This window comes from Pinus tabuliformis, chromosome 4_1 (assembly GCF_031772625.1).
Source record: "Pinus tabuliformis cultivar Carrire ecotype Pingquan chromosome 4_1, CPIR1, whole genome shotgun sequence".
NCBI lineage: Eukaryota > Viridiplantae > Streptophyta > Pinopsida > Pinales > Pinaceae > Pinus > Pinus tabuliformis.
In genome coordinates, this window is record NC_142303.1 from 159,685,954 (window position 1) to 159,691,782 (window position 5,829).

A 5,829-nucleotide genomic window follows, 5' to 3' on the forward strand; every position below is an offset into this window, starting at 1 on the left:
CTTGTCACCCTCATTTATGTTGATGGATCTCATAACGGGCTTAGGAGGACAACCCCTATTCAAGCACCTACCATGGGGAGATTTAATGGTGTAGTTATCCTTAAGTAACCATGATGAGTTAGCCTATATTAACAACTAACATCTAATAACTGATAATTTTGAAGTTGGTGTGGTTTTTCTTAAGTAATGGTAACAATGATAAGTTATGATAGGTTTTGCCATATTTAAAGTAAAATAATCAATATAATTCATCTTTACTTTACATTTTAAAATGTCAAAAAAATTATATTTTACTTTATTTTTAATTCTTATAAAATAACTTCAAAATTAAAATAAATTTACATTAATTTATATCAATAAAACAAAATGAATAAAATACATTTTACAGCCTAACCTAATTATGTAAAGAAAAACAAAAAATGTTTTTCAATTATATGAAATTGAAATATGAATAATAATAGCTCTAGGGGATTGGGGATTGCCTTGTTAACGAGGAATTGTCCCATGAGATTTTTGGGTTCAAGCCCTTGGGTTAGGTAAGAAAAACATGAATAAAAAATTATATATATATATATATATATATATATATATATATATATATATATATATAGATATATATATATAATTTTTGTATTGATAATTATAATTGATATTATTTATTTATTTTCATTTTTATTTTTATGTAATTTGATCAAGTCAAAATAATAAACAAGATATTACATTACAACATTTACACGGGTGTTATCTTGGCAATAATTGTTTTATTTTAATTTAATTTATTTTTTATGTAATTTAATAGAGTCAAATGTTAAACAAAACATTACATTACAACATCTCTACCATAATGAACTAGGAAACACCTTTAAACACAATAAACTAATTAAAAAAATATAATTTCAAAATTTAAAATATGTAAATATATTTGATTTTAAAAATACAAATTTTCTCAATAACCATTCATATTGCTAATATTTATTTTGAACGACATGCGCTATATATCAACGACATGCGCTATGTTCTTTCGTTCGAATTTGCCCATCCTTAAATACGTTTAGAATTAAGATTAATAAGCATGAAAATTTTAACTTTTAATTTGTTTAATAAATTTCCTCCCTATTTTAATTAAGCTTAATAAACATGACCATTTTAATTTTGAATTCGTTCGATACTTTTGCTCCCTATTTTTTCCAGCAATTTCACGACTGTCGCGCTTCAAATTGTTTCAGACGTTTCTTTGCGAATCTCGAAAATAAGTTATTTTTAATTCATTAAATCTGCCTATTTCAGAGTGCAGAATTGTCAGCCTAAATACTCAGAGACTGTAGAGATCAGAATTAAACCAGTTGTAATATAATGCCCAAACGATTTCAAAACTATGAAAATTGCTAGGGATTGCAGGGAACCAAATACGACACTGCCAAATCCACTCTGGCTGGCATCAGGTTAGCCACTCTGGTTCAAAATTACCAGAGCTTATATATGCTGTCAGCAGAAGCTGATAAGATAGTGGGCACATAACTGATATGTTTTGCACGAGAAAAATCAGTTGGAATGGTTTTCCTAATATCGAGAAACTCATCAATGGTCTCATATCTCATACATCCCAGGTCGGTTATGGTACTGAGCTTAAATTATCGAATACAAATTATTATTCCTGTGTTGCCGTTGGAGCAAATATAACGTATGGATTGGAAACCAACAGCAAGGATCGCTATGCGCGCCGGGATGTGCTGTTGTGGAACACACAGATTACAGAATTAGCCCGCGAGGGTAGAATAGACGATGCGCGGCAAGTGTTTGACAGAATGTCTGAACGAGACGTGGTTTCGTGGAATGCGCTGATGGCAGGATATGCTCGAAATGGCAGGATAGATGATGCGCGTCATCTGTTTGATAAAATGCCTGAACGAAATGTGGTTTCGTGGACAACTATGATAACAACATATTCCCAGAATGGTAGAGTCGTAGATGCTCGTCATATGTTTGACAGAATGCCAGAACGAACTGTTGTGTCGTGGAATGCTATGATATCTGCATATGCTCGCGGTGGTTTGTTGATGGAAGCACACCAACTGTTTGACAGAATGCCGGAACGGAATGTTATTTCATGGAATGCAGTGATTACAGGATATGCTCAGAATGGGAGAATGACAGAAGCACAAGAATTTTTTGATCGATTACCGAATCCAAACGTGGTGTCATGGATTGTAATGATTGCAGGATATGTCCAGAGTGGGAATTGTAAGGCAGCCTTAGTGTTATTTTCTAAAATGCATCGGGCAGGTGCGCAACCAGATCAGTCTACTTTTACAAGCGTTCTTAGTGCATGTTCCAACTTAGAACCTTCAGAACAGGTGAAGAATGTCCATGCTCTCATTGTTAAGAAAGGTTTCCATGAAGATGTTGTTGTTGGGACTGCTCTCATTAATTCCTATATTAAGTCTGGCCTAATAGATGATGCACGTCGCCAATTTGATGAAATGCCAGAGAAAAATGCATTCTCACATACTACAATGATTGCAGGATATGCACAGTATGGAAAATTAGAAGATGCATGTTACTTGTTTGATCGAATGCCTGCACCGAATGTGGTGTCATGGACTGCAATGATTACAGGATATGCTCAGAATGGGAAAATTGAAGCCGCAGAAGAATTATTTGAAAAAATGCCAGAGCATAGTGTTGTATCATGGAATGCAATGATTGCGGCATATGTCCAGAATGGAAAAATAGCCAGTGCACGCAAAATATTTAACAGAATGCCTGAACAGGATGTGATCTCATGGGCTGCAATGATTGCAGGGTATGCCCAACATGGTCAAGGAGAGGAGGCTTTGAGTCTCTTTGCCCAGATGCAACGAGCAGGTGTGAAGCCAAGTCAATCCACCTTCACAAGCGTTCTCAACGCATGTGCCATCTTAGCAGCTTTGGAACAGGGCAAGCAAATACAAGCTCATAGCATCAAAACAGGATTTGAGTTAGATTCTTTTGTGGGAAATAGCCTTATTACAATGTATGCAAAATGTAGGAGCGTAGAGGATGTGTCACAAGCATTTGACAACATGGGGGTACGAGATATTGTATCATGGAATGCTACGATTGCAGGATACGTGCAGAATCAGAGGCTTGAGGATGCACGCAAAGTTTTTGAGAAGATGCCAGAGCAGAATTTGGTCTCATGGACTGCAATGATTGCAGGATATGCTCAGACCGGGAATGGTGAGGAAGCTCTAAAACTATTTGTTCGTATGCTGTGGGAAAGTATGAAACCAAACCAATCCACCTTCACCGTTGTTCTTAGTGCATGTGCTAACTTGGCAACACTGAAACAGGGAAAGCAGATTCAAGCCCAAGTGATTAAAAGAGGTTTTGAGAATGATGTCTTTGTAGGGAATTCTCTCATTACGATGTATGGGAAATGTGGAAGTGAAGAAACTTTTCAGGTGTTTGACAAAATGCCTGAAAGGGATGTGGTTTCATGGAATGCGATATTGGCAGGATATGCTCAACACGGGCGTGGAAAGCAAGCTTTCCAACTCTTTGAGCGAATGAAAAAGACGGGCACCATTCCAAACGAAATCACCTTTGTTGGCATTCTATCTGCATGTAGCCATGCTGGCCTAGTAGATCAAGGATGGCATTACTTTGAGACCATGAGTCGAGATTATCACATCACACCGGGGCCTCGTCACTATGCTTGCATGGTTGATCTTCTCGGTCGTTCTGGGCTTCTGGATCAAGCCAAGGACTTTATCAATAAAATGCCAGTGGAACCAGATGCAGTTGTGTGGGGAGCCTTGCTTGGTGCCTGCAGAATTCATACAAATGTTGATCTAGCCAAGTGTGCAGCTGAACACCTTTTTGAATTGGAACCACAGAATGCTGGCAACTATGTGCTACTGTCAAATATTTATGCTGTAGTTGGCAGGTGGGATGATGTCCGCAGAGTTAGAGCGATGATGAAAGATCGAGGGCTGAAAAAAGAGCCAGGTTGTAGTTGGATGGAGGTTAACAACACCTTGCATACATTTCTAACAGGGAGTACCACACATCCACAAACCAAGGAAATACATGCAACATTAGAGGAATTAAGTCGGCAGATGAAAGACTTAGGGTATATACCTGATACAAACTTTGTTTTGCATGATGTAGAAATGGAGCAAAAGGAACATATTCTCTTTTACCATAGTGAAAAGTTAGCCATTGCTTTTGGCCTTATCAATATGCCTGCTGGAACACCTATTCACATCATGAAAAACCTTCGTGTATGTGGTGATTGCCATACTGCTACGAAGTTCATCTCTAAGATTGTCAAACGACAAATTATTGTGAGAGATTCTAATCGGTTTCACCATTTCAATGATGGATTCTGTTCTTGTGGGGATTATTGGTGATGTCAAAGGAAACAAGCAAGATATATAAAAATTCTGCATTCTGTCAGTGGTTCGTAACCATATGCTTTGAAGCTTTTGGCATTAGACCAAAAACAAGTAAAGAACTTCAAACCGACGTGACTGGCTTTTTATCAGAGCAACCCGAGTGATATCTGTCTTATGTACCATGATGTAGAATGGATTGGTTAAACCATTGGCCAATCTGTCTTCTGCTGGAAAATCCCAAGTTCTTGATTAAAATACCCTTCAGATTTGAAAAGTTCTGGCTATCACACCCAGACTTTCAAGAAAACATCCACACAACTGGTGGAATGAAACATCTATACACCATGGCTCACTCGTATCATTTTCAAAAGCCCAAATATGCATGTAAAAGACGCATTCAAAGCCCTCCCACATGACCATCGAAGGCACTACTATGGGAGAAAACATGCTGAAACGATGAAATGCCTCCTTTGGGAGTGTCAATTTTCCAAGAGTCATTGGACATTCATTCAAGACCATTACTATATTCTTCTTCAAGAAAAGTTTCACTGATGTGCCACATTGTTTGGAGATTGCAATTATCTGGTTTGCTCATCCTTCATTGGGATTTGACAGTGCTCGAAAGTTTTTTCCTTATTCACCCTTTGGAAGATTAGGTACAAGTATGTTTTTGAGCCATGTCTTTGTTCATTTTTTGCACCATATGGGTTGATGAGGTACATCCCAAGTTGTTGGCTTGGCCAAGGGTGCCTTGTTGATCAACGATGTTCACACTCTGCATTATATATATTATTTTGACTTTATTTCAGCTCTAGTAGCTCTACGGAAGAGGAAATAAGTCCATTGTATATACCCCTCGACTTCTTGATTCAGTGTTTCTAAATATTAAATGTATTTTTCAAATAAAAAAATATAATCACTAATGTATACTTGGATTTAGATTATCATTGAAGCTTAAAATATATGAAATGTAACAGAATTAGCCTCAAGGGTTAGTTCAATTGGTTGAACCATATACCAAAGGCATGGTGTCAATGGGGAGGCCCTAGGTCATAAGTTCAAACCTGGTCAAATCCCTTGGGGTTATAATAGTTATTGTTGGTGGAAGTTGAGCCACTCTCCATCTAGATATTGTAAGGCACAAGGAGGGGTTCCACAAGGTTTTCCTTGGAAAAACAATAAAAAGAAATGTTACACAATTAATGATATGGACTATCAAACATTATCTCAAAAAGTTGGTGGCTAGAATCATATACAAGGAAAAGTCATTTATCCCCATTAGGTAGTTCAACCATAGTGAACATGTTCTGTTCCTCATATGTAACACCTATGTTACACCTATGCAAGAATAGGTGACCAAAAGAAAGAAGCTACCCCCAAATTTGCAGGAAATAATGGGCTCGAAGCCGCAAAACACATATATTAAAAAATTCCAAAGAATAGAGAAAAT

At 37.1% G+C, this 5,829-nt stretch overlaps 1 pseudogene; it reads left to right on the forward strand.

Annotated features, from left to right (window-relative positions):
• Positions 1 to 1,172: 1,172 nt before the first annotated feature.
• Positions 1,173 to 5,221, forward strand: LOC149174678 (putative pentatricopeptide repeat-containing protein At5g52630 pseudogene; annotated as a pseudogene).
• Positions 5,222 to 5,829: the final 608 nt, after the last annotated feature.